Consider the following 24,875-nt stretch of genomic DNA (forward strand, 5'->3'; position numbering starts at 1 on the left):
TTGGAGCAAGAGCCTACGACCATACCATGCTGAATATACCGGTTCTCGTCCGATCACCGAAGTCAAGCAGCATAGGGCTCGGTTAGTACTTGGATGGGAGACCGCCTGGGAATACCGGGTGTTGTAGGCATTTTTTGCTTCATGAAATGCCCCTTTATTCATTTTTTCATTTTAAGTCGTTGGTATTTGTTTTCCTTTATAGTATCACTTTTGTCTCCTTTTTTGTTGTCTTTTTCGTCTCCTTCGTCACCCTTTTTAATAGAGCAGGAATAAACTTTTCGCTTGATGTCCGACATTCAAGGCAATGATGAAAGTCGTTTGTTTGCAAGCACAGGGTCTCCAAGAGACGAGGCGCGCAGTTCAAGGCCTACACCATCATGTGAATTGTTGCGTCACACACAGGTGCGCATCCAAGAAAAAAAACACGACAATATCTCCAAATTATCGTAGGTAGGCATCCGATGGAAACTGAAACAAACCCAATGAAAGATCGGTGGAATGACTGAAGACATCAATCAACCAATATTATTACTGACAGGGATTAAATAGATGATGACGTCATAGTATCCCTTCAAATAGCTTGACTTTGATGGAGCAAGAGCCTACGACCATACCATGCTGAATATACCGGTTCTCGTCCGATCACCGAAGTCAAGCAGCATAGGGCTCGGTTAGTACTTGGATGGGAGACCGCCTGGGAATACCGGGTGTTGTAGGCATTTTTTGCTTCATGAAATGCCCCTTTATTCATTTTTTCATTTTAAGTCGTTGGTATTTGTTTTCCTTTATAGTATCACTTTTGTCTCCTTTTTTGTTGTCTTTTTCGTCTCCTTCGTCACCCTTTTTAATAGAGCAGAATAAACTTTTCGCTTGATGTCCGACATTCAAGGCAATGATGAAAGTCGTTTGTTTGCAAGCACAGGGTCTCCAAGAGACGAGGCGCGCAGTTCAAGGCCTACACCATCATGTGAATTGTTGCGTCACACACAGGTGCGCATCCAAGAAAAAAAACACGACAATATCTCCAAATTATCGTAGGTAGGCATCCGATGGAAACTGAAACAAACCCAATGAAAGATCGGTGGAATGACTGAAGACATCAATCAACCAATATTATTACTGACAGGGATTAAATAGATGATGACGTCATAGTATCCCTTCAAATAGCTTGACTTTGATGGAGCAAGAGCCTACGACCATACCATGCTGAATATACCGGTTCTCGTCCGATCACCGAAGTCAAGCAGCATAGGGCTCGGTTAGTACTTGGATGGGAGACCGCCTGGGAATACCGGGTGTTGTAGGCATTTTTTTGCTTCATGAAATGCCCCTTTATTCATTTTTTCATTTTAAGTCGTTGGTATTTGTTTTCCTTTATAGTATCACTTTTGTCTCCTTTTTGTTGTCTTTTTCGTCTCCTTCGTCACCCTTTTTAATAGAGCAGGAATAAACTTTTCGCTTGATGTCCGACATTCAAGGCAATGATGAAAGTCGTTTGTTTGCAAGCACAGGGTCTCCAAGAGACGAGGCGCGCAGTTCAAGGCCTACACCATCATGTGAATTGTTGCGTCACACACAGGTGCGCATCCAAGAAAAAAAAACACGACAATATCTCCAAATTATCGTAGGTAGGCATCCGATGGAAACTGAAACAAACCCAATGAAAGATCGGTGGAATGACTGAAGACATCAATCAACCAATATTATTACTGACAGGGATTAAATAGATGATGACGTCATAGTATCCCTTCAAATAGCTTGACTTTGATGGAGCAAGAGCCTACGACCATACCATGCTGAATATACCGGTTCTCGTCCGATCACCGAAGTCAAGCAGCATAGGGCTCGGTTAGTACTTGGATGGGAGACCGCCTGGGAATACCGGGTGTTGTAGGCATTTTTTGCTTCATGAAATGCCCCTTTATTCATTTTTTCATTTTAAGTCGTTGGTATTTGTTTTCCTTTATAGTATCACTTTTGTCTCCTTTTTTGTTGTCTTTTTCGTCTCCTTCGTCACCCTTTTTAATAGAGCAGGAATAAACTTTTCGCTTGATGTCCGACATTCAAGGCAATGATGAAAGTCGTTTGTTTGCAAGCACAGGGTCTCCAAGAGACGAGGCGCGCAGTTCAAGGCCTACACCATCATGTGAATTGTTGCGTCACACACAGGTGCGCATCCAAGAAAAAAAACACGACAATATCTCCAAATTATCGTAGGTAGGCATCCGATGGAAACTGAAACAAACCCAATGAAAGATCGGTGGAATGACTGAAGACATCAATCAACCAATATTATTACTGACAGGGATTAAATAGATGATGACGTCATAGTATCCCTTCAAATAGCTTGACTTTGATGGAGCAAGAGCCTACGACCATACCATGCTGAATATACCGGTTCTCGTCCGATCACCGAAGTCAAGCAGCATAGGGCTCGGTTAGTACTTGGATGGGAGACCGCCTGGGAATACCGGGTGTTGTAGGCATTTTTTGCTTCATGAAATGCCCCTTTATTCATTTTTTCATTTTAAGTCGTTGGTATTTGTTTTCCTTTATAGTATCACTTTTGTCTCCTTTTTTGTTGTCTTTTTCGTCTCCTTCGTCACCCTTTTTAATAGAGCAGGAATAAACTTTTCGCTTGATGTCCGACATTCAAGGCAATGATGAAAGTCGTTTGTTTGCAAGCACAGGGTCTCCAAGAGACGAGGCGCGCAGTTCAAGGCCTACACCATCATGTGAATTGTTGCGTCACACACAGGTGCGCATCCAAGAAAAAAAACACGACAATATCTCCAAATTATCGTAGGTAGGCATCCGATGGAAACTGAAACAAACCCAATGAAAGATCGGTGGAATGACTGAAGACATCAATCAACCAATATTATTACTGACAGGGATTAAATAGATGATGACGTCATAGTATCCCTTCAAATAGCTTGACTTTGATGGAGCAAGAGCCTACGACCATACCATGCTGAATATACCGGTTCTCGTCCGATCACCGAAGTCAAGCAGCATAGGGCTCGGTTAGTACTTGGATGGGAGACCGCCTGGGAATACCGGGTGTTGTAGGCATTTTTTGCTTCATGAAATGCCCCTTTATTCATTTTTTCATTTTAAGTCGTTGGTATTTGTTTTCCTTTATAGTATCACTTTTGTCTCCTTTTTTGTTGTCTTTTTCGTCTCCTTCGTCACCCTTTTTAATAGAGCAGGAATAAACTTTTCGCTTGATGTCCGACATTCAAGGCAATGATGAAAGTCGTTTGTTTGCAAGCACAGGGTCTCCAAGAGACGAGGCGCGCAGTTCAAGGCCTACACCATCATGTGAATTGTTGCGTCACACACAGGTGCGCATCCAAGAAAAAAAACACGACAATATCTCCAAATTATCGTAGGTAGGCATCCGATGGAAACTGAAACAAACCCAATGAAAGATCGGTGGAATGACTGAAGACATCAATCAACCAATATTATTACTGACAGGGATTAAATAGATGATGACGTCATAGTATCCCTTCAAATAGCTTGACTTTGATGGAGCAAGAGCCTACGACCATACCATGCTGAATATACCGGTTCTCGTCCGATCACCGAAGTCAAGCAGCATAGGGCTCGGTTAGTACTTGGATGGGAGACCGCCTGGGAATACCGGGTGTTGTAGGCATTTTTTGCTTCATGAAATGCCCCTTTATTCATTTTTTCATTTTAAGTCGTTGGTATTTGTTTTCCTTTATAGTATCACTTTTGTCTCCTTTTTTGTTGTCTTTTTCGTCTCCTTCGTCACCCTTTTTAATAGAGCAGGAATAAACTTTTCGCTTGATGTCCGACATTCAAGGCAATGATGAAAGTCGTTTGTTTGCAAGCACAGGGTCTCCAAGAGACGAGGCGCGCAGTTCAAGGCCTACACCATCATGTGAATTGTTGCGTCACACACAGGTGCGCATCCAAGAAAAAAAAACACGACAATATCTCCAAATTATCGTAGGTAGGCATCCGATGGAAACTGAAACAAACCCAATGAAAGATCGGTGGAATGACTGAAGACATCAATCAACCAATATTATTACTGACAGGGATTAAATAGATGATGACGTCATAGTATCCCTTCAAATAGCTTGACTTTGATGGAGCAAGAGCCTACGACCATACCATGCTGAATATACCGGTTCTCGTCCGATCACCGAAGTCAAGCAGCATAGGGCTCGGTTAGTACTTGGATGGGAGACCGCCTGGGAATACCGGGTGTTGTAGGCATTTTTTGCTTCATGAAATGCCCCTTTATTCATTTTTTCATTTTAAGTCGTTGGTATTTGTTTTCCTTTATAGTATCACTTTTGTCTCCTTTTTTGTTGTCTTTTTCGTCTCCTTCGTCACCCTTTTTAATAGAGCAGGAATAAACTTTTCGCTTGATGTCCGACATTCAAGGCAATGATGAAAGTCGTTTGTTTGCAAGCACAGGGTCTCCAAGAGACGAGGCGCGCAGTTCAAGGCCTACACCATCATGTGAATTGTTGCGTCACACACAGGTGCGCATCCAAGAAAAAAAACACGACAATATCTCCAAATTATCGTAGGTAGGCATCCGATGGAAACTGAAACAAACCCAATGAAAGATCGGTGGAATGACTGAAGACATCAATCAACCAATATTATTACTGACAGGGATTAAATAGATGATGACGTCATAGTATCCCTTCAAATAGCTTGACTTTGATGGAGCAAGAGCCTACGACCATACCATGCTGAATATACCGGTTCTCGTCCGATCACCGAAGTCAAGCAGCATAGGGCTCGGTTAGTACTTGGATGGGAGACCGCCTGGGAATACCGGGTGTTGTAGGCATTTTTTGCTTCATGAAATGCCCCTTTATTCATTTTTTCATTTTAAGTCGTTGGTATTTGTTTTCCTTTATAGTATCACTTTTGTCTCCTTTTTTGTTGTCTTTTTCGTCTCCTTCGTCACCCTTTTTAATAGAGCAGGAATAAACTTTTCGCTTGATGTCCGACATTCAAGGCAATGATGAAAGTCGTTTGTTTGCAAGCACAGGGTCTCCAAGAGACGAGGCGCGCAGTTCAAGGCCTACACCATCATGTGAATTGTTGCGTCACACACAGGTGCGCATCCAAGAAAAAAAAACACGACAATATCTCCAAATTATCGTAGGTAGGCATCCGATGGAAACTGAAACAAACCCAATGAAAGATCGGTGGAATGACTGAAGACATCAATCAACCAATATTATTACTGACAGGGATTAAATAGATGATGACGTCATAGTATCCCTTCAAATAGCTTGACTTTGATGGAGCAAGAGCCTACGACCATACCATGCTGAATATACCGGTTCTCGTCCGATCACCGAAGTCAAGCAGCATAGGGCTCGGTTAGTACTTGGATGGGAGACCGCCTGGGAATACCGGGTGTTGTAGGCATTTTTTGCTTCATGAAATGCCCCTTTATTCATTTTTTCATTTTAAGTCGTTGGTATTTGTTTTCCTTTATAGTATCACTTTTGTCTCCTTTTTTGTTGTCTTTTTCGTCTCCTTCGTCACCCTTTTTAATAGAGCAGGAATAAACTTTTCGCTTGATGTCCGACATTCAAGGCAATGATGAAAGTCGTTTGTTTGCAAGCACAGGGTCTCCAAGAGACGAGGCGCGCAGTTCAAGGCCTACACCATCATGTGAATTGTTGCGTCACACACAGGTGCGCATCCAAGAAAAAAAACACGACAATATCTCCAAATTATCGTAGGTAGGCATCCGATGGAAACTGAAACAAACCCAATGAAAGATCGGTGGAATGACTGAAGACATCAATCAACCAATATTATTACTGACAGGGATTAAATAGATGATGACGTCATAGTATCCCTTCAAATAGCTTGACTTTGATGGAGCAAGAGCCTACGACCATACCATGCTGAATATACCGGTTCTCGTCCGATCACCGAAGTCAAGCAGCATAGGGCTCGGTTAGTACTTGGATGGGAGACCGCCTGGGAATACCGGGTGTTGTAGGCATTTTTTGCTTCATGAAATGCCCCTTTATTCATTTTTTCATTTTAAGTCGTTGGTATTTGTTTTCCTTTATAGTATCACTTTTGTCTCCTTTTTTGTTGTCTTTTTCGTCTCCTTCGTCACCCTTTTTAATAGAGCAGGAATAAACTTTTCGCTTGATGTCCGACATTCAAGGCAATGATGAAAGTCGTTTGTTTGCAAGCACAGGGTCTCCAAGAGACGAGGCGCGCAGTTCAAGGCCTACACCATCATGTGAATTGTTGCGTCACACACAGGTGCGCATCCAAGAAAAAAAACACGACAATATCTCCAAATTATCGTAGGTAGGCATCCGATGGAAACTGAAACAAACCCAATGAAAGATCGGTGGAATGACTGAAGACATCAATCAACCAATATTATTACTGACAGGGATTAAATAGATGATGACGTCATAGTATCCCTTCAAATAGCTTGACTTTGATGGAGCAAGAGCCTACGACCATACCATGCTGAATATACCGGTTCTCGTCCGATCACCGAAGTCAAGCAGCATAGGGCTCGGTTAGTACTTGGATGGGAGACCGCCTGGGAATACCGGGTGTTGTAGGCATTTTTTGCTTCATGAAATGCCCCTTTATTCATTTTTTCATTTTAAGTCGTTGGTATTTGTTTTCCTTTATAGTATCACTTTTGTCTCCTTTTTTGTTGTCTTTTTCGTCTCCTTCGTCACCCTTTTTAATAGAGCAGGAATAAACTTTTCGCTTGATGTCCGACATTCAAGGCAATGATGAAAGTCGTTTGTTTGCAAGCACAGGGTCTCCAAGAGACGAGGCGCGCAGTTCAAGGCCTACACCATCATGTGAATTGTTGCGTCACACACAGGTGCGCATCCAAGAAAAAAAACACGACAATATCTCCAAATTATCGTAGGTAGGCATCCGATGGAAACTGAAACAAACCCAATGAAAGATCGGTGGAATGACTGAAGACATCAATCAACCAATATTATTACTGACAGGGATTAAATAGATGATGACGTCATAGTATCCCTTCAAATAGCTTGACTTTGATGGAGCAAGAGCCTACGACCATACCATGCTGAATATACCGGTTCTCGTCCGATCACCGAAGTCAAGCAGCATAGGGCTCGGTTAGTACTTGGATGGGAGACCGCCTGGGAATACCGGGTGTTGTAGGCATTTTTTGCTTCATGAAATGCCCCTTTATTCATTTTTTCATTTTAAGTCGTTGGTATTTGTTTTCCTTTATAGTATCACTTTTGTCTCCTTTTTTGTTGTCTTTTTCGTCTCCTTCGTCACCCTTTTTAATAGAGCAGGAATAAACTTTTCGCTTGATGTCCGACATTCAAGGCAATGATGAAAGTCGTTTGTTTGCAAGCACAGGGTCTCCAAGAGACGAGGCGCGCAGTTCAAGGCCTACACCATCATGTGAATTGTTGCGTCACACACAGGTGCGCATCCAAGAAAAAAAACACGACAATATCTCCAAATTATCGTAGGTAGGCATCCGATGGAAACTGAAACAAACCCAATGAAAGATCGGTGGAATGACTGAAGACATCAATCAACCAATATTATTACTGACAGGGATTAAATAGATGATGACGTCATAGTATCCCTTCAAATAGCTTGACTTTGATGGAGCAAGAGCCTACGACCATACCATGCTGAATATACCGGTTCTCGTCCGATCACCGAAGTCAAGCAGCATAGGCTCGGTTAGTACTTGGATGGGAGACCGCCTGGGAATACCGGGTGTTGTAGGCATTTTTTGCTTCATGAAATGCCCCTTTATTCATTTTTTTCATTTTAAGTCGTTGGTATTTGTTTTCCTTTATAGTATCACTTTTGTCTCCTTTTTTGTTGTCTTTTTCGTCTCCTTCGTCACCCTTTTTAATAGAGCAGGAATAAACTTTTCGCTTGATGTCCGACATTCAAGGCAATGATGAAAGTCGTTTGTTTGCAAGCACAGGGTCTCCAAGAGACGAGGCGCGCAGTTCAAGGCCTACACCATCATGTGAATTGTTGCGTCACACACAGGTGCGCATCCAAGAAAAAAAACACGACAATATCTCCAAATTATCGTAGGTAGGCATCCGATGGAAACTGAAACAAACCCAATGAAAGATCGGTGGAATGACTGAAGACATCAATCAACCAATATTATTACTGACAGGGATTAAATAGATGATGACGTCATAGTATCCCTTCAAATAGCTTGACTTTGATGGAGCAAGAGCCTACGACCATACCATGCTGAATATACCGGTTCTCGTCCGATCACCGAAGTCAAGCAGCATAGGGCTCGGTTAGTACTTGGATGGGAGACCGCCTGGGAATACCGGGTGTTGTAGGCATTTTTTGCTTCATGAAATGCCCCTTTATTCATTTTTTCATTTTAAGTCGTTGGTATTTGTTTTCCTTTATAGTATCACTTTTGTCTCCTTTTTTGTTGTCTTTTTCGTCTCCTTCGTCACCCTTTTTAATAGAGCAGGAATAAACTTTTCGCTTGATGTCCGACATTCAAGGCAATGATGAAAGTCGTTTGTTTGCAAGCACAGGGTCTCCAAGAGACGAGGCGCGCAGTTCAAGGCCTACACCATCATGTGAATTGTTGCGTCACACACAGGTGCGCATCCAAGAAAAAAAACACGACAATATCTCCAAATTATCGTAGGTAGGCATCCGATGGAAACTGAAACAAACCCAATGAAAGATCGGTGGAATGACTGAAGACATCAATCAACCAATATTATTACTGACAGGGATTAAATAGATGATGACGTCATAGTATCCCTTCAAATAGCTTGACTTTGATGGAGCAAGAGCCTACGACCATACCATGCTGAATATACCGGTTCTCGTCCGATCACCGAAGTCAAGCAGCATAGGGCTCGGTTAGTACTTGGATGGGAGACCGCCTGGGAATACCGGGTGTTGTAGGCATTTTTTGCTTCATGAAATGCCCCTTTATTCATTTTTTCATTTTAAGTCGTTGGTATTTGTTTTCCTTTATAGTATCACTTTTGTCTCCTTTTTTGTTGTCTTTTTCGTCTCCTTCGTCACCCTTTTTAATAGAGCAGGAATAAACTTTTCGCTTGATGTCCGACATTCAAGGCAATGATGAAAGTCGTTTGTTTGCAAGCACAGGGTCTCCAAGAGACGAGGCGCGCAGTTCAAGGCCTACACCATCATGTGAATTGTTGCGTCACACACAGGTGCGCATCCAAGAAAAAAAACACGACAATATCTCCAAATTATCGTAGGTAGGCATCCGATGGAAACTGAAACAAACCCAATGAAAGATCGGTGGAATGACTGAAGACATCAATCAACCAATATTATTACTGACAGGGATTAAATAGATGATGACGTCATAGTATCCCTTCAAATAGCTTGACTTTGATGGAGCAAGAGCCTACGACCATACCATGCTGAATATACCGGTTCTCGTCCGATCACCGAAGTCAAGCAGCATAGGGCTCGGTTAGTACTTGGATGGGAGACCGCCTGGGAATACCGGGTGTTGTAGGCATTTTTTGCTTCATGAAATGCCCCTTTATTCATTTTTTCATTTTAAGTCGTTGGTATTTGTTTTCCTTTATAGTATCACTTTTGTCTCCTTTTTTGTTGTCTTTTTCGTCTCCTTCGTCACCCTTTTTAATAGAGCAGGAATAAACTTTTCGCTTGATGTCCGACATTCAAGGCAATGATGAAAGTCGTTTGTTTGCAAGCACAGGGTCTCCAAGAGACGAGGCGCGCAGTTCAAGGCCTACACCATCATGTGAATTGTTGCGTCACACACAGGTGCGCATCCAAGAAAAAAAACACGACAATATCTCCAAATTATCGTAGGTAGGCATCCGATGGAAACTGAAACAAACCCAATGAAAGATCGGTGGAATGACTGAAGACATCAATCAACCAATATTATTACTGACAGGGATTAAATAGATGATGACGTCATAGTATCCCTTCAAATAGCTTGACTTTGATGGAGCAAGAGCCTACGACCATACCATGCTGAATATACCGGTTCTCGTCCGATCACCGAAGTCAAGCAGCATAGGGCTCGGTTAGTACTTGGATGGGAGACCGCCTGGGAATACCGGGTGTTGTAGGCATTTTTTGCTTCATGAAATGCCCCTTTATTCATTTTTTCATTTTAAGTCGTTGGTATTTGTTTTCCTTTATAGTATCACTTTTGTCTCCTTTTTTGTTGTCTTTTTCGTCTCCTTCGTCACCCTTTTTAATAGAGCAGGAATAAACTTTTCGCTTGATGTCCGACATTCAAGGCAATGATGAAAGTCGTTTGTTTGCAAGCACAGGGTCTCCAAGAGACGAGGCGCGCAGTTCAAGGCCTACACCATCATGTGAATTGTTGCGTCACACACAGGTGCGCATCCAAGAAAAAAAACACGACAATATCTCCAAATTATCGTAGGTAGGCATCCGATGGAAACTGAAACAAACCCAATGAAAGATCGGTGGAATGACTGAAGACATCAATCAACCAATATTATTACTGACAGGGATTAAATAGATGATGACGTCATAGTATCCCTTCAAATAGCTTGACTTTGATGGAGCAAGAGCCTACGACCATACCATGCTGAATATACCGGTTCTCGTCCGATCACCGAAGTCAAGCAGCATAGGGCTCGGTTAGTACTTGGATGGGAGACCGCCTGGGAATACCGGGTGTTGTAGGCATTTTTTGCTTCATGAAATGCCCCTTTATTCATTTTTTCATTTTAAGTCGTTGGTATTTGTTTTCCTTTATAGTATCACTTTTGTCTCCTTTTTTGTTGTCTTTTTCGTCTCCTTCGTCACCCTTTTTAATAGAGCAGGAATAAACTTTTCGCTTGATGTCCGACATTCAAGGCAATGATGAAAGTCGTTTGTTTGCAAGCACAGGGTCTCCAAGAGACGAGGCGCGCAGTTCAAGGCCTACACCATCATGTGAATTGTTGCGTCACACACAGGTGCGCATCCAAGAAAAAAAACACGACAATATCTCCAAATTATCGTAGGTAGGCATCCGATGGAAACTGAAACAAACCCAATGAAAGATCGGTGGAATGACTGAAGACATCAATCAACCAATATTATTACTGACAGGGATTAAATAGATGATGACGTCATAGTATCCCTTCAAATAGCTTGACTTTGATGGAGCAAGAGCCTACGACCATACCATGCTGAATATACCGGTTCTCGTCCGATCACCGAAGTCAAGCAGCATAGGGCTCGGTTAGTACTTGGATGGGAGACCGCCTGGGAATACCGGGTGTTGTAGGCATTTTTTGCTTCATGAAATGCCCCTTTATTCATTTTTTCATTTTAAGTCGTTGGTATTTGTTTTCCTTTATAGTATCACTTTTGTCTCCTTTTTTGTTGTCTTTTTCGTCTCCTTCGTCACCCTTTTTAATAGAGCAGGAATAAACTTTTCGCTTGATGTCCGACATTCAAGGCAATGATGAAAGTCGTTTGTTTGCAAGCACAGGGTCTCCAAGAGACGAGGCGCGCAGTTCAAGGCCTACACCATCATGTGAATTGTTGCGTCACACACAGGTGCGCATCCAAGAAAAAAAACACGACAATATCTCCAAATTATCGTAGGTAGGCATCCGATGGAAACTGAAACAAACCCAATGAAAGATCGGTGGAATGACTGAAGACATCAATCAACCAATATTATTACTGACAGGGATTAAATAGATGATGACGTCATAGTATCCCTTCAAATAGCTTGACTTTGATGGAGCAAGAGCCTACGACCATACCATGCTGAATATACCGGTTCTCGTCCGATCACCGAAGTCAAGCAGCATAGGGCTCGGTTAGTACTTGGATGGGAGACCGCCTGGGAATACCGGGTGTTGTAGGCATTTTTTGCTTCATGAAATGCCCCTTTATTCATTTTTTCATTTTAAGTCGTTGGTATTTGTTTTCCTTTATAGTATCACTTTTGTCTCCTTTTTTGTTGTCTTTTTCGTCTCCTTCGTCACCCTTTTTAATAGAGCAGGAATAAACTTTTCGCTTGATGTCCGACATTCAAGGCAATGATGAAAGTCGTTTGTTTGCAAGCACAGGGTCTCCAAGAGACGAGGCGCGCAGTTCAAGGCCTACACCATCATGTGAATTGTTGCGTCACACACAGGTGCGCATCCAAGAAAAAAAACACGACAATATCTCCAAATTATCGTAGGTAGGCATCCGATGGAAACTGAAACAAACCCAATGAAAGATCGGTGGAATGACTGAAGACATCAATCAACCAATATTATTACTGACAGGGATTAAATAGATGATGACGTCATAGTATCCCTTCAAATAGCTTGACTTTGATGGAGCAAGAGCCTACGACCATACCATGCTGAATATACCGGTTCTCGTCCGATCACCGAAGTCAAGCAGCATAGGGCTCGGTTAGTACTTGGATGGGAGACCGCCTGGGAATACCGGGTGTTGTAGGCATTTTTTGCTTCATGAAATGCCCCTTTATTCATTTTTTCATTTTAAGTCGTTGGTATTTGTTTTCCTTTATAGTATCACTTTTGTCTCCTTTTTTGTTGTCTTTTTCGTCTCCTTCGTCACCCTTTTTAATAGAGCAGGAATAAACTTTTCGCTTGATGTCCGACATTCAAGGCAATGATGAAAGTCGTTTGTTTGCAAGCACAGGGTCTCCAAGAGACGAGGCGCGCAGTTCAAGGCCTACACCATCATGTGAATTGTTGCGTCACACACAGGTGCGCATCCAAGAAAAAAAACACGACAATATCTCCAAATTATCGTAGGTAGGCATCCGATGGAAACTGAAACAAACCCAATGAAAGATCGGTGGAATGACTGAAGACATCAATCAACCAATATTATTACTGACAGGGATTAAATAGATGATGACGTCATAGTATCCCTTCAAATAGCTTGACTTTGATGGAGCAAGAGCCTACGACCATACCATGCTGAATATACCGGTTCTCGTCCGATCACCGAAGTCAAGCAGCATAGGGCTCGGTTAGTACTTGGATGGGAGACCGCCTGGGAATACCGGGTGTTGTAGGCATTTTTTGCTTCATGAAATGCCCCTTTATTCATTTTTTCATTTTAAGTCGTTGGTATTTGTTTTCCTTTATAGTATCACTTTTGTCTCCTTTTTTGTTGTCTTTTTCGTCTCCTTCGTCACCCTTTTTAATAGAGCAGGAATAAACTTTTCGCTTGATGTCCGACATTCAAGGCAATGATGAAAGTCGTTTGTTTGCAAGCACAGGGTCTCCAAGAGACGAGGCGCGCAGTTCAAGGCCTACACCATCATGTGAATTGTTGCGTCACACACAGGTGCGCATCCAAGAAAAAAAACACGACAATATCTCCAAATTATCGTAGGTAGGCATCCGATGGAAACTGAAACAAACCCAATGAAAGATCGGTGGAATGACTGAAGACATCAATCAACCAATATTATTACTGACAGGGATTAAATAGATGATGACGTCATAGTATCCCTTCAAATAGCTTGACTTTGATGGAGCAAGAGCCTACGACCATACCATGCTGAATATACCGGTTCTCGTCCGATCACCGAAGTCAAGCAGCATAGGGCTCGGTTAGTACTTGGATGGGAGACCGCCTGGGAATACCGGGTGTTGTAGGCATTTTTTGCTTCATGAAATGCCCCTTTATTCATTTTTTCATTTTAAGTCGTTGGTATTTGTTTTCCTTTATAGTATCACTTTTGTCTCCTTTTTTGTTGTCTTTTTCGTCTCCTTCGTCACCCTTTTTAATAGAGCAGGAATAAACTTTTCGCTTGATGTCCGACATTCAAGGCAATGATGAAAGTCGTTTGTTTGCAAGCACAGGGTCTCCAAGAGACGAGGCGCGCAGTTCAAGGCCTACACCATCATGTGAATTGTTGCGTCACACACAGGTGCGCATCCAAGAAAAAAAACACGACAATATCTCCAAATTATCGTAGGTAGGCATCCGATGGAAACTGAAACAAACCCAATGAAAGATCGGTGGAATGACTGAAGACATCAATCAACCAATATTATTACTGACAGGGATTAAATAGATGATGACGTCATAGTATCCCTTCAAATAGCTTGACTTTGATGGAGCAAGAGCCTACGACCATACCATGCTGAATATACCGGTTCTCGTCCGATCACCGAAGTCAAGCAGCATAGGGCTCGGTTAGTACTTGGATGGGAGACCGCCTGGGAATACCGGGTGTTGTAGGCATTTTTTGCTTCATGAAATGCCCCTTTATTCATTTTTTCATTTTAAGTCGTTGGTATTTGTTTTCCTTTATAGTATCACTTTTGTCTCCTTTTTTGTTGTCTTTTTCGTCTCCTTCGTCACCCTTTTTAATAGAGCAGGAATAAACTTTTCGCTTGATGTCCGACATTCAAGGCAATGATGAAAGTCGTTTGTTTGCAAGCACAGGGTCTCCAAGAGACGAGGCGCGCAGTTCAAGGCCTACACCATCATGTGAATTGTTGCGTCACACACAGGTGCGCATCCAAGAAAAAAAACACGACAATATCTCCAAATTATCGTAGGTAGGCATCCGATGGAAACTGAAACAAACCCAATGAAAGATCGGTGGAATGACTGAAGACATCAATCAACCAATATTATTACTGACAGGGATTAAATAGATGATGACGTCATAGTATCCCTTCAAATAGCTTGACTTTGATGGAGCAAGAGCCTACGACCATACCATGCTGAATATACCGGTTCTCGTCCGATCACCGAAGTCAAGCAGCATAGGGCTCGGTTAGTACTTGGATGGGAGACCGCCTGGGAATACCGGGTGTTGTAGGCATTTTTTGCTTCATGAAATGCCCCTTTATTCATTTTTTCATTTTAAGTCGTTGGTATTTGTTTTCCTTTATAGTATCACTTTTGTCTCCTTTTTTGTTGTCTTTTTCGTCTCCTTCGTCACCCTTTTTAATAGAGCAGGAATAAACTTTTCGCTTGATGTCCGACATTCAAGGCAATGATGAAAGTCGTTTGTTTGCAAGCACAGGGTCTCCAAGAGACGAGGCGCGCAGTTCAAGGCCTACACCATCATGTGAATTGTTGCGTCACACACAGGTGCGCATCCAAGAAAAAAAACACGACAATATCTCCAAATTATCGTAGGTAGGCATCCGATGGAAACTGAAACAAACCCAATGAAAGATCGGTGGAATGACTGAAGACATCAATCAACCAATATTATTACTGACAGGGATTAAATAGATGATGACGTCATAGTATCCCTTCAAATAGCTTGACTTTGATGGAGCAAGAGCCTACGACCATACCATGCTGAATATACCGGTTCTCGTCCGATCACCGAAGTCAAGCAGCATAGGGCTCGGTTAGTACTTGGATGGGAGACCGCCTGGGAATACCGGGTGTTGTAGGCATTTTTTGCTTCATGAAATGCCCCTTTATTCATTTTTTCATTTTAAGTCGTTGGTATTTGTTTTCCTTTATAGTATCACTTTTGTCTCCTTTTTTGTTGTCTTTTTCGTCTCCTTCGTCACCCTTTTTAATAGAGCAGGAATAAACTTTTCGCTTGATGTCCGACATTCAAGGCAATGATGAAAGTCGTTTGTTTGCAAGCACAGGGTCTCCAAGAGACGAGGCGCGCAGTTCAAGGCCTACACCATCATGTGAATTGTTGCGTCACACACAGGTGCGCATCCAAGAAAAAAAACACGACAATATCTCCAAATTATCGTAGGTAGGCATCCGATGGAAACTGAAACAAACCCAATGAAAGATCGGTGGAATGACTGAAGACATCAATCAACCAATATTATTACTGACAGGGATTAAATAGATGATGACGTCATAGTATCCCTTCAAATAGCTTGACTTTGATGGAGCAAGAGCCTACGACCATACCATGCTGAATATACCGGTTCTCGTCCGATCACCGAAGTCAAGCAGCATAGGGCTCGGTTAGTACTTGGATGGGAGACCGCCTGGGAATACCGGGTGTTGTAGGCATTTTTTGCTTCATGAAATGCCCCTTTATTCATTTTTTCATTTTAAGTCGTTGGTATTTGTTTTCCTTTATAGTATCACTTTTGTCTCCTTTTTTGTTGTCTTTTTCGTCTCCTTCGTCACCCTTTTTAATAGAGCAGGAATAAACTTTTCGCTTGATGTCCGACATTCAAGGCAATGATGAAAGTCGTTTGTTTGCAAGCACAGGGTCTCCAAGAGACGAGGCGCGCAGTTCAAGGCCTACACCATCATGTGAATTGTTGCGTCACACACAGGTGCGCATCCAAGAAAAAAAACACGACAATATCTCCAAATTATCGTAGGTAGGCATCCGATGGAAACTGAAACAAACCCAATGAAAGATCGGTGGAATGACTGAAGACATCAATCAACCAATATTATTACTGACAGGGATTAAATAGATGATGACGTCATAGTATCCCTTCAAATAGCTTGACTTTGATGGAGCAAGAGCCTACGACCATACCATGCTGAATATACCGGTTCTCGTCCGATCACCGAAGTCAAGCAGCATAGGGCTCGGTTAGTACTTGGATGGGAGACCGCCTGGGAATACCGGGTGTTGTAGGCATTTTTTGCTTCATGAAATGCCCCTTTATTCATTTTTTCATTTTAAGTCGTTGGTATTTGTTTTCCTTTATAGTATCACTTTTGTCTCCTTTTTTGTTGTCTTTTTCGTCTCCTTCGTCACCCTTTTTAATAGAGCAGGAATAAACTTTTCGCTTGATGTCCGACATTCAAGGCAATGATGAAAGTCGTTTGTTTGCAAGCACAGGGTCTCCAAGAGACGAGGCGCGCAGTTCAAGGCCTACACCATCATGTGAATTGTTGCGTCACACACAGGTGCGCATCCAAGAAAAAAAACACGACAATATCTCCAAATTATCGTAGGTAGGCATCCGATGGAAACTGAAACAAACCCAATGAAAGATCGGTGGAATGACTGAAGACATCAATCAACCAATATTATTACTGACAGGGATTAAATAGATGATGACGTCATAGTATCCCTTCAAATAGCTTGACTTTGATGGAGCAAGAGCCTACGACCATACCATGCTGAATATACCGGTTCTCGTCCGATCACCGAAGTCAAGCAGCATAGGGCTCGGTTAGTACTTGGATGGGAGACCGCCTGGGAATACCGGGTGTTGTAGGCATTTTTTGCTTCATGAAATGCCCCTTTATTCATTTTTTCATTTTAAGTCGTTGGTATTTGTTTTCCTTTATAGTATCACTTTTGTCTCCTTTTTTGTTGTCTTTTTCGTCTCCTTCGTCACCCTTTTTAATAGAGCAGGAATAAACTTTTCGCTTGATGTCCGACATTCAAGGCAATGATGAAAGTCGTTTGTTTGCAAGCACAGGGTCTCCAAGAGACGAGGCGCGCAGTTCAAGGCCTACACCATCATGTGAATTGTTGCGTCACACACAGGTGCGCATCCAAGAAAAAAAACACGACAATATCTCCAAATTATCGTAGGTAGGCATCCGATGGAAACTGAAACAAACCCAATGAAAGATCGGTGGAATGACTGAAGACATCAATCAACCAATATTATTACTGACAGGGATTAAATAGATGATGACGTCATAGTATCCCTTCAAATAGCTTGACTTTGATGGAGCAAGAGCCTACGACCATACCATGCTGAATATACCGGTTCTCGTCCGATCACCGAAGTCAAGCAGCATAGGGCTCGGTTAGTACTTGGATGGGAGACCGCCTGGGAATACCGGGTGTTGTAGGCATTTTTTGCTTCATGAAATGCCCCTTTATTCATTTTTTCATTTTAAGTCGTTGGTATTTGTTTTCCTTTATAGTATCACTTTTGTCTCCTTTTTTGTTGTCTTTTTCGTCTCCTTCGTCACCCTTTTTAATAGAGCAGGAATAAACTTTTCGCTTGATGTCCGACATTCAAGGCAATGATGAAAGTCGTTTGTTTGCAAGCACAGGGTCTCCAAGAGACGAGGCGCGCAGTTCAAGGCCTACACCATCATGTGAATTGTTGCGTCACACACAGGTGCGCATCCAAGAAAAAAAACACGACAATATCTCCAAATTATCGTAGGTAGGCATCCGATGGAAACTGAAACAAACCCAATGAAAGATCGGTGGAATGACTGAAGACATCAATCAACCAATATTATTACTGACAGGGATTAAATAGATGATGACGTCATAGTATCCCTTCAAATAGCTTGACTTTGATGGAGCAAGAGCCTACGACCATACCATGCTGAATATACCGGTTCTCGTCCGATCACCGAAGTCAAGCAGATAGGGCTCGGTTAGTACTTGGATGGGAGACCGCCTGGGAATACCGGGTGTTGTAGGCATTTTTTGCTTCATGAAATGCCCCTTTATTCATTTTTTCATTTTAAGTCGTTGGTATTTGTTTTCCTTTATAGTATCACTTTTGTCTCCTTTTTTGTTGTCTTTTTCGTCTCCTTCGTCACCCTTTTTAATAGAGCAGGAATAAACTTTTCGCTTGATGTCCGACATTCAAGGCAATGATGAAAGTCGTTTGTTTGCAAGCACAGGGTCTCCAAGAGACGAGGCGCGCAGTTCAAGGCCTACACCATCATGTGAATTGTTGCGTCACACACAGGTGCGCATCCAAGAAAAAAAACACGACAATATCTCCAAATTATCGTAGGTAGGCATCCGATGGAAACTGAAACAAACCCAATGAAAGATCGGTGGAATGACTGAAGACATCAATCAACCAATATTATTACTGACAGGGATTAAATAGATGATGACGTCATAGTATCCCTTCAAATAGCTTGACTTTGATGGAGCAAGAGCCTACGACCATACCATGCTGAATATACCGGTTCTCGTCCGATCACCGAAGTCAAGCAGCATAGGGCTCGGTTAGTACTTGGATGGGAGACCGCCTGGGAATACCGGGTGTTGTAGGCATTTTTTGCTTCATGAAATGCCCCTTTATTCATTTTTTCATTTTAAGTCGTTGGTATTTGTTTTCCTTTATAGTATCACTTTTGTCTCCTTTTTTGTTGTCTTTTTCGTCTCCTTCGTCACCCTTTTTAATAGAGCAGGAATAAACTTTTCGCTTGATGTCCGACATTCAAGGCAATGATGAAAGTCGTTTGTTTGCAAGCACAGGGTCTCCAAGAGACGAGGCGCGCAGTTCAAGGCCTACACCATCATGTGAATTGTTGCGTCACACACAGGTGCGCATCCAAGAAAAAAAACACGACAATATCTCCAAATTATCGTAGGTAGGCATCCGATGGAAACTGAAACAAACCCAATGAAAGATCGGTGGAATGACTGAAGACATCAATCAACCAATATTATTACTGACAGGGATTAAATAGATGATGACGTCATAGTATCCCTTCAAATAGCTTGACTTTGATGGAGCAAGAGCCTACGACCATACCATGCTGAATATACCGGTTCTCGTCCGATCACCGAAGTCAAGCAGCATAGGGCTCGGTTAGTACTTGGATGGGAGACCGCCTGGGAATACCGGGTGTTGTAGGCATTTTTTGCTTCATGAAATGCCCCTTTATTCATTTTTTCATTTTAAGTCGTTGGTATTTGTTTTCCTTTATAGTATCACTTTTGTCTCCTTTTTTGTTGTCTTTTTCGTCTCCTTCGTCACCCTTTTTAATAGAGCAGGAATAAACTTTTCGCTTGATGTCCGACATTCAAGGCAATGATGAAAGTCGTTTGTTTGCAAGCACAGGGTCTCCAAGAGACGAGGCGCGCAGTTCAAGGCCTACACCATCATGTGAATTGTTGCGTCACACACAGGTGCGCATCCAAGAAAAAAAACACGACAATATCTCCAAATTATCGTAGGTAGGCATCCGATGGAAACTGAAACAAACCCAATGAAAGATCGGTGGAATGACTGAAGACATCAATCAACCAATATTATTACTGACAGGGATTAAATAGATGATGACGTCATAGTATCCCTTCAAATAGCTTGACTTTGATGGAGCAAGAGCCTACGACCATACCATGCTGAATATACCGGTTCTCGTCCGATCACCGAAGTCAAGCAGCATAGGGCTCGGTTAGTACTTGGATGGGAGACCGCCTGGGAATACCGGGTGTTGTAGGCATTTTTTGCTTCATGAAATGCCCCTTTATTCATTTTTTCATTTTAAGTCGTTGGTATTTGTTTTCCTTTATAGTATCACTTTTGTCTCCTTTTTTGTTGTCTTTTTCGTCTCCTTCGTCACCCTTTTTAATAGAGCAGGAATAAACTTTTCGCTTGATGTCCGACATTCAAGGCAATGATGAAAGTCGTTTGTTTGCAAGCACAGGGTCTCCAAGAGACGAGGCGCGCAGTTCAAGGCCTACACCATCATGTGAATTGTTGCGTCACACACAGGTGCGCATCCAAGAAAAAAAACACGACAATATCTCCAAATTATCGTAGGTAGGCATCCGATGGAAACTGAAACAAACCCAATGAAAGATCGGTGGAATGACTGAAGACATCAATCAACCAATATTATTACTGACAGGGATTAAATAGATGATGACGTCATAGTATCCCTTCAAATAGCTTGACTTTGATGGAGCAAGAGCCTACGACCATACCATGCTGAATATACCGGTTCTCGTCCGATCACCGAAGTCAAGCAGCATAGGGCTCGGTTAGTACTTGGATGGGAGACCGCCTGGGAATACCGGGTGTTGTAGGCATTTTTTGCTTCATGAAATGCCCCTTTATTCATTTTTTCATTTTAAGTCGTTGGTATTTGTTTTCCTTTATAGTATCACTTTTGTCTCCTTTTTTGTTGTCTTTTTCGTCTCCTTCGTCACCCTTTTTAATAGAGCAGGAATAAACTTTTCGCTTGATGTCCGACATTCAAGGCAATGATGAAAGTCGTTTGTTTGCAAGCACAGGGTCTCCAAGAGACGAGGCGCGCAGTTCAAGGCCTACACCATCATGTGAATTGTTGCGTCACACACAGGTGCGCATCCAAGAAAAAAAACACGACAATATCTCCAAATTATCGTAGGTAGGCATCCGATGGAAACTGAAACAAACCCAATGAAAGATCGGTGGAATGACTGAAGACATCAATCAACCAATATTATTACTGACAGGGATTAAATAGATGATGACGTCATAGTATCCCTTCAAATAGCTTGACTTTGATGGAGCAAGAGCCTACGACCATACCATGCTGAATATACCGGTTCTCGTCCGATCACCGAAGTCAAGCAGCATAGGGCTCGGTTAGTACTTGGATGGGAGACCGCCTGGGAATACCGGGTGTTGTAGGCATTTTTTGCTTCATGAAATGCCCCTTTATTCATTTTTTCATTTTAAGTCGTTGGTATTTGTTTTCCTTTATAGTATCACTTTTGTCTCCTTTTTTGTTGTCTTTTTCGTCTCCTTCGTCACCCTTTTTAATAGAGCAGGAATAAACTTTTCGCTTGATGTCCGACATTCAAGGCAATGATGAAAGTCGTTTGTTTGCAAGCACAGGGTCTCCAAGAGACGAGGCGCGCAGTTCAAGGCCTACACCATCATGTGAATTGTTGCGTCACACACAGGTGCGCATCCAAGAAAAAAAACACGACAATATCTCCAAATTATCGTAGGTAGGCATCCGATGGAAACTGAAACAAACCCAATGAAAGATCGGTGGAATGACTGAAGACATCAATCAACCAATATTATTACTGACAGGGATTAAATAGATGATGACGTCATAGTATCCCTTCAAATAGCTTGACTTTGATGGAGCAAGAGCCTACGACCATACCATGCTGAATATACCGGTTCTCGTCCGATCACCGAAGTCAAGCAGCATAGGGCTCGGTTAGTACTTGGATGGGAGACCGCCTGGGAATACCGGGTGTTGTAGGCATTTTTTGCTTCATGAAATGCCCCTTTATTCATTTTTTCATTTTAAGTCGTTGGTATTTGTTTTCCTTTATAGTATCACTTTTGTCTCCTTTTTTGTTGTCTTTTTCGTCTCCTTCGTCACCCTTTTTAATAGAGCAGGAATAAACTTTTCGCTTGATGTCCGACATTCAAGGCAATGATGAAAGTCGTTTGTTTGCAAGCACAGGGTCTCCAAGAGACGAGGCGCGCAGTTCAAGGCCTACACCATCATGTGAATTGTTGCGTCACACACAGGTGCGCATCCAAGAAAAAAAACACGACAATATCTCCAAATTATCGTAGGTAGGCATCCGATGGAAACTGAAACAAACCCAATGAAAGATCGGTGGAATGACTGAAGACATCAATCAACCAATATTATTACTGACAGGGATTAAATAGATGATGACGTCATAGTATCCCTTCAAATAGCTTGACTTTGATGGAGCAAGAGCCTACGACCATACCATGCTGAATATACCGGTTCTCGTCCGATCACCGAAGTCAAGCAGCATAGGGCTCGGTTAGTACTTGGATGGGAGACCGCCTGGGAATACCGGGTGTTGTAGGCATTTTTTGCTTCATGAAATGCCCCTTTATTCATTTTTTCATTTTAAGTCGTTGGTATTTGTTTTCCTTTATAGTATCACTTTTGTCTCCTTTTTTGTTGTCTTTTTCGTCTCCTTCGTCACCCTTTTTAATAGAGCAGGAATAAACTTTTCGCTTGATGTCCGACATTCAAGGCAATGATGAAAGTCGTTTGTTTGCAAGCACAGGGTCTCCAAGAGACGAGGCGCGCAGTTCAAGGCCTACACCATCATGTGAATTGTTGCGTCACACACAGGTGCGCATCCAAGAAAAAAAACACGACAATATCTCCAAATTATCGTAGGTAGGCATCCGATGGAAACTGAAACAAACCCAATGAAAGATCGGTGGAATGACTGAAGACATCAATCAACCAATATTATTACTGACAGGGATTAAATAGATGATGACGTCATAGTATCCCTTCAAATAGCTTGACTTTGATGGAGCAAGAGCCTACGACCATACCATGCTGAATATACCGGTTCTCGTCCGATCACCGAAGTCAAGCAGCATAGGGCTCGGTTAGTACTTGGATGGGAGACCGCCTGGGAATACCGGGTGTTGTAGGCATTTTTTGCTTCATGAAATGCCCCTTTATTCATTTTTTCATTTTAAGTCGTTGGTATTTGTTTTCCTTTATAGTATCACTTTTGTCTCCTTTTTTGTTGTCTTTTTCGTCTCCTTCGTCACCCTTTTTAATAGAGCAGGAATAAACTTTTCGCTTGATGTCCGACATTCAAGGCAATGATGAAAGTCGTTTGTTTGCAAGCACAGGGTCTCCAAGAGACGAGGCGCGCAGTTCAAGGCCTACACCATCATGTGAATTGTTGCGTCACACACAGGTGCGCATCCAAGAAAAAAAACACGACAATATCTCCAAATTATCGTAGGTAGGCATCCGATGGAAACTGAAACAAACCCAATGAAAGATCGGTGGAATGACTGAAGACATCAATCAACCAATATTATTACTGACAGGGATTAAATAGATGATGACGTCATAGTATCCCTTCAAATAGCTTGACTTTGATGGAGCAAGAGCCTACGACCATACCATGCTGAATATACCGGTTCTCGTCCGATCACCGAAGTCAAGCAGCATAGGGCTCGGTTAGTACTTGGATGGGAGACCGCCTGGGAATACCGGGTGTTGTAGGCATTTTTTGCTTCATGAAATGCCCCTTTATTCATTTTTTCATTTTAAGTCGTTGGTATTTGTTTTCCTTTATAGTATCACTTTTGTCTCCTTTTTTGTTGTCTTTTTCGTCTCCTTCGTCACCCTTTTTAATAGAGCAGGAATAAACTTTTCGCTTGATGTCCGACATTCAAGGCAATGATGAAAGTCGTTTGTTTGCAAGCACAGGGTCTCCAAGAGACGAGGCGCGCAGTTCAAGGCCTACACCATCATGTGAATTGTTGCGTCACACACAGGTGCGCATCCAAGAAAAAAAACACGACAATATCTCCAAATTATCGTAGGTAGGCATCCGATGGAAACTGAAACAAACCCAATGAAAGATCGGTGGAATGACTGAAGACATCAATCAACCAATATTATTACTGACAGGGATTAAATAGATGATGACGTCATAGTATCCCTTCAAATAGCTTGACTTTGATGGAGCAAGAGCCTACGACCATACCATGCTGAATATACCGGTTCTCGTCCGATCACCGAAGTCAAGCAGCATAGGGCTCGGTTAGTACTTGGATGGGAGACCGCCTGGGAATACCGGGTGTTGTAGGCATTTTTTGCTTCATGAAATGCCCCTTTATTCATTTTTTCATTTTAAGTCGTTGGTATTTGTTTTCCTTTATAGTATCACTTTTGTCTCCTTTTTTGTTGTCTTTTTCGTCTCCTTCGTCACCCTTTTTAATAGAGCAGGAATAAACTTTTCGCTTGATGTCCGACATTCAAGGCAATGATGAAAGTCGTTTGTTTGCAAGCACAGGGTCTCCAAGAGACGAGGCGCGCAGTTCAAGGCCTACACCATCATGTGAATTGTTGCGTCACACACAGGTGCGCATCCAAGAAAAAAAACACGACAATATCTCCAAATTATCGTAGGTAGGCATCCGATGGAAACTGAAACAAACCCAATGAAAGATCGGTGGAATGACTGAAGACATCAATCAACCAATATTATTACTGACAGGGATTAAATAGATGATGACGTCATAGTATCCCTTCAAATAGCTTGACTTTGATGGAGCAAGAGCCTACGACCATACCATGCTGAATATACCGGTTCTCGTCCGATCACCGAAGTCAAGCAGCATAGGGCTCGGTTAGTACTTGGATGGGAGACCGCCTGGGAATACCGGGTGTTGTAGGCATTTTTT

General features: G+C 42.3%; 43 non-coding genes across 43 annotated transcripts; all 43 read left to right on the plus strand.

Moving 5' to 3' along the window:
• The first annotated feature begins 11 nt into the window (after positions 1–11).
• LOC135159508 (5S ribosomal RNA) lies at positions 12–130 on the plus strand. Its single transcript, XR_010298238.1, has one exon. It is a non-coding gene; the product is annotated as a 5S ribosomal RNA (ribosomal RNA).
• A 470-nt stretch (positions 131–600) lies between these two features.
• Positions 601–719, plus strand: LOC135159522 (5S ribosomal RNA). The gene has a single exon (XR_010298252.1). It is a non-coding gene; the product is annotated as a 5S ribosomal RNA (ribosomal RNA).
• A 469-nt stretch (positions 720–1,188) lies between these two features.
• LOC135159533 (5S ribosomal RNA) lies at positions 1,189–1,307 on the plus strand. The gene has a single exon (XR_010298263.1). It is a non-coding gene; the product is annotated as a 5S ribosomal RNA (ribosomal RNA).
• Positions 1,308–1,778: 471 nt separating this feature from the next.
• Positions 1,779–1,897, plus strand: LOC135159544 (5S ribosomal RNA). Its single transcript, XR_010298274.1, has one exon. It is a non-coding gene; the product is annotated as a 5S ribosomal RNA (ribosomal RNA).
• A 470-nt stretch (positions 1,898–2,367) lies between these two features.
• LOC135159555 (5S ribosomal RNA) lies at positions 2,368–2,486 on the plus strand. The gene has a single exon (XR_010298285.1). It is a non-coding gene; the product is annotated as a 5S ribosomal RNA (ribosomal RNA).
• Positions 2,487–2,956: 470 nt separating this feature from the next.
• LOC135159512 (5S ribosomal RNA) lies at positions 2,957–3,075 on the plus strand. Its single transcript, XR_010298242.1, has one exon. It is a non-coding gene; the product is annotated as a 5S ribosomal RNA (ribosomal RNA).
• Positions 3,076–3,545: 470 nt separating this feature from the next.
• Positions 3,546–3,664, plus strand: LOC135159513 (5S ribosomal RNA). Its single transcript, XR_010298243.1, has one exon. It is a non-coding gene; the product is annotated as a 5S ribosomal RNA (ribosomal RNA).
• Positions 3,665–4,135: 471 nt separating this feature from the next.
• On the plus strand, positions 4,136–4,254 carry LOC135159514 (5S ribosomal RNA). Its single transcript, XR_010298244.1, has one exon. It is a non-coding gene; the product is annotated as a 5S ribosomal RNA (ribosomal RNA).
• Positions 4,255–4,724: 470 nt separating this feature from the next.
• Positions 4,725–4,843, plus strand: LOC135159515 (5S ribosomal RNA). Its single transcript, XR_010298245.1, has one exon. It is a non-coding gene; the product is annotated as a 5S ribosomal RNA (ribosomal RNA).
• Positions 4,844–5,314: 471 nt separating this feature from the next.
• On the plus strand, positions 5,315–5,433 carry LOC135159516 (5S ribosomal RNA). The gene has a single exon (XR_010298246.1). It is a non-coding gene; the product is annotated as a 5S ribosomal RNA (ribosomal RNA).
• A 470-nt stretch (positions 5,434–5,903) lies between these two features.
• Positions 5,904–6,022, plus strand: LOC135159517 (5S ribosomal RNA). The gene has a single exon (XR_010298247.1). It is a non-coding gene; the product is annotated as a 5S ribosomal RNA (ribosomal RNA).
• A 470-nt stretch (positions 6,023–6,492) lies between these two features.
• On the plus strand, positions 6,493–6,611 carry LOC135159518 (5S ribosomal RNA). Its single transcript, XR_010298248.1, has one exon. It is a non-coding gene; the product is annotated as a 5S ribosomal RNA (ribosomal RNA).
• A 470-nt stretch (positions 6,612–7,081) lies between these two features.
• On the plus strand, positions 7,082–7,200 carry LOC135159519 (5S ribosomal RNA). Its single transcript, XR_010298249.1, has one exon. It is a non-coding gene; the product is annotated as a 5S ribosomal RNA (ribosomal RNA).
• A 470-nt stretch (positions 7,201–7,670) lies between these two features.
• On the plus strand, positions 7,671–7,788 carry LOC135159510 (5S ribosomal RNA). Its single transcript, XR_010298240.1, has one exon. It is a non-coding gene; the product is annotated as a 5S ribosomal RNA (ribosomal RNA).
• A 471-nt stretch (positions 7,789–8,259) lies between these two features.
• LOC135159520 (5S ribosomal RNA) lies at positions 8,260–8,378 on the plus strand. Its single transcript, XR_010298250.1, has one exon. It is a non-coding gene; the product is annotated as a 5S ribosomal RNA (ribosomal RNA).
• A 470-nt stretch (positions 8,379–8,848) lies between these two features.
• On the plus strand, positions 8,849–8,967 carry LOC135159521 (5S ribosomal RNA). The gene has a single exon (XR_010298251.1). It is a non-coding gene; the product is annotated as a 5S ribosomal RNA (ribosomal RNA).
• Positions 8,968–9,437: 470 nt separating this feature from the next.
• On the plus strand, positions 9,438–9,556 carry LOC135159523 (5S ribosomal RNA). The gene has a single exon (XR_010298253.1). It is a non-coding gene; the product is annotated as a 5S ribosomal RNA (ribosomal RNA).
• Positions 9,557–10,026: 470 nt separating this feature from the next.
• On the plus strand, positions 10,027–10,145 carry LOC135159524 (5S ribosomal RNA). Its single transcript, XR_010298254.1, has one exon. It is a non-coding gene; the product is annotated as a 5S ribosomal RNA (ribosomal RNA).
• Positions 10,146–10,615: 470 nt separating this feature from the next.
• Positions 10,616–10,734, plus strand: LOC135159525 (5S ribosomal RNA). Its single transcript, XR_010298255.1, has one exon. It is a non-coding gene; the product is annotated as a 5S ribosomal RNA (ribosomal RNA).
• A 470-nt stretch (positions 10,735–11,204) lies between these two features.
• Positions 11,205–11,323, plus strand: LOC135159526 (5S ribosomal RNA). Its single transcript, XR_010298256.1, has one exon. It is a non-coding gene; the product is annotated as a 5S ribosomal RNA (ribosomal RNA).
• Positions 11,324–11,793: 470 nt separating this feature from the next.
• On the plus strand, positions 11,794–11,912 carry LOC135159527 (5S ribosomal RNA). Its single transcript, XR_010298257.1, has one exon. It is a non-coding gene; the product is annotated as a 5S ribosomal RNA (ribosomal RNA).
• A 470-nt stretch (positions 11,913–12,382) lies between these two features.
• LOC135159528 (5S ribosomal RNA) lies at positions 12,383–12,501 on the plus strand. Its single transcript, XR_010298258.1, has one exon. It is a non-coding gene; the product is annotated as a 5S ribosomal RNA (ribosomal RNA).
• Positions 12,502–12,971: 470 nt separating this feature from the next.
• On the plus strand, positions 12,972–13,090 carry LOC135159529 (5S ribosomal RNA). Its single transcript, XR_010298259.1, has one exon. It is a non-coding gene; the product is annotated as a 5S ribosomal RNA (ribosomal RNA).
• Positions 13,091–13,560: 470 nt separating this feature from the next.
• Positions 13,561–13,679, plus strand: LOC135159530 (5S ribosomal RNA). The gene has a single exon (XR_010298260.1). It is a non-coding gene; the product is annotated as a 5S ribosomal RNA (ribosomal RNA).
• A 470-nt stretch (positions 13,680–14,149) lies between these two features.
• LOC135159531 (5S ribosomal RNA) lies at positions 14,150–14,268 on the plus strand. Its single transcript, XR_010298261.1, has one exon. It is a non-coding gene; the product is annotated as a 5S ribosomal RNA (ribosomal RNA).
• A 470-nt stretch (positions 14,269–14,738) lies between these two features.
• On the plus strand, positions 14,739–14,857 carry LOC135159532 (5S ribosomal RNA). The gene has a single exon (XR_010298262.1). It is a non-coding gene; the product is annotated as a 5S ribosomal RNA (ribosomal RNA).
• A 470-nt stretch (positions 14,858–15,327) lies between these two features.
• On the plus strand, positions 15,328–15,446 carry LOC135159534 (5S ribosomal RNA). Its single transcript, XR_010298264.1, has one exon. It is a non-coding gene; the product is annotated as a 5S ribosomal RNA (ribosomal RNA).
• A 470-nt stretch (positions 15,447–15,916) lies between these two features.
• Positions 15,917–16,035, plus strand: LOC135159535 (5S ribosomal RNA). Its single transcript, XR_010298265.1, has one exon. It is a non-coding gene; the product is annotated as a 5S ribosomal RNA (ribosomal RNA).
• A 470-nt stretch (positions 16,036–16,505) lies between these two features.
• Positions 16,506–16,624, plus strand: LOC135159536 (5S ribosomal RNA). The gene has a single exon (XR_010298266.1). It is a non-coding gene; the product is annotated as a 5S ribosomal RNA (ribosomal RNA).
• A 470-nt stretch (positions 16,625–17,094) lies between these two features.
• LOC135159537 (5S ribosomal RNA) lies at positions 17,095–17,213 on the plus strand. Its single transcript, XR_010298267.1, has one exon. It is a non-coding gene; the product is annotated as a 5S ribosomal RNA (ribosomal RNA).
• Positions 17,214–17,683: 470 nt separating this feature from the next.
• Positions 17,684–17,802, plus strand: LOC135159538 (5S ribosomal RNA). The gene has a single exon (XR_010298268.1). It is a non-coding gene; the product is annotated as a 5S ribosomal RNA (ribosomal RNA).
• Positions 17,803–18,272: 470 nt separating this feature from the next.
• LOC135159511 (5S ribosomal RNA) lies at positions 18,273–18,390 on the plus strand. The gene has a single exon (XR_010298241.1). It is a non-coding gene; the product is annotated as a 5S ribosomal RNA (ribosomal RNA).
• A 470-nt stretch (positions 18,391–18,860) lies between these two features.
• On the plus strand, positions 18,861–18,979 carry LOC135159539 (5S ribosomal RNA). Its single transcript, XR_010298269.1, has one exon. It is a non-coding gene; the product is annotated as a 5S ribosomal RNA (ribosomal RNA).
• Positions 18,980–19,449: 470 nt separating this feature from the next.
• Positions 19,450–19,568, plus strand: LOC135159540 (5S ribosomal RNA). Its single transcript, XR_010298270.1, has one exon. It is a non-coding gene; the product is annotated as a 5S ribosomal RNA (ribosomal RNA).
• Positions 19,569–20,038: 470 nt separating this feature from the next.
• LOC135159541 (5S ribosomal RNA) lies at positions 20,039–20,157 on the plus strand. Its single transcript, XR_010298271.1, has one exon. It is a non-coding gene; the product is annotated as a 5S ribosomal RNA (ribosomal RNA).
• A 470-nt stretch (positions 20,158–20,627) lies between these two features.
• On the plus strand, positions 20,628–20,746 carry LOC135159542 (5S ribosomal RNA). The gene has a single exon (XR_010298272.1). It is a non-coding gene; the product is annotated as a 5S ribosomal RNA (ribosomal RNA).
• A 470-nt stretch (positions 20,747–21,216) lies between these two features.
• On the plus strand, positions 21,217–21,335 carry LOC135159543 (5S ribosomal RNA). The gene has a single exon (XR_010298273.1). It is a non-coding gene; the product is annotated as a 5S ribosomal RNA (ribosomal RNA).
• Positions 21,336–21,805: 470 nt separating this feature from the next.
• LOC135159545 (5S ribosomal RNA) lies at positions 21,806–21,924 on the plus strand. The gene has a single exon (XR_010298275.1). It is a non-coding gene; the product is annotated as a 5S ribosomal RNA (ribosomal RNA).
• Positions 21,925–22,394: 470 nt separating this feature from the next.
• On the plus strand, positions 22,395–22,513 carry LOC135159546 (5S ribosomal RNA). The gene has a single exon (XR_010298276.1). It is a non-coding gene; the product is annotated as a 5S ribosomal RNA (ribosomal RNA).
• A 470-nt stretch (positions 22,514–22,983) lies between these two features.
• Positions 22,984–23,102, plus strand: LOC135159547 (5S ribosomal RNA). Its single transcript, XR_010298277.1, has one exon. It is a non-coding gene; the product is annotated as a 5S ribosomal RNA (ribosomal RNA).
• A 470-nt stretch (positions 23,103–23,572) lies between these two features.
• LOC135159548 (5S ribosomal RNA) lies at positions 23,573–23,691 on the plus strand. Its single transcript, XR_010298278.1, has one exon. It is a non-coding gene; the product is annotated as a 5S ribosomal RNA (ribosomal RNA).
• A 470-nt stretch (positions 23,692–24,161) lies between these two features.
• On the plus strand, positions 24,162–24,280 carry LOC135159549 (5S ribosomal RNA). The gene has a single exon (XR_010298279.1). It is a non-coding gene; the product is annotated as a 5S ribosomal RNA (ribosomal RNA).
• Positions 24,281–24,750: 470 nt separating this feature from the next.
• On the plus strand, positions 24,751–24,869 carry LOC135159550 (5S ribosomal RNA). Its single transcript, XR_010298280.1, has one exon. It is a non-coding gene; the product is annotated as a 5S ribosomal RNA (ribosomal RNA).
• The last annotated feature ends 6 nt before the right edge of the window (positions 24,870–24,875 follow it).

This window comes from Lytechinus pictus, unplaced genomic scaffold (genome assembly GCF_037042905.1).
Source record: "Lytechinus pictus isolate F3 Inbred unplaced genomic scaffold, Lp3.0 scaffold_264, whole genome shotgun sequence".
NCBI lineage: Eukaryota > Metazoa > Echinodermata > Echinoidea > Temnopleuroida > Toxopneustidae > Lytechinus > Lytechinus pictus.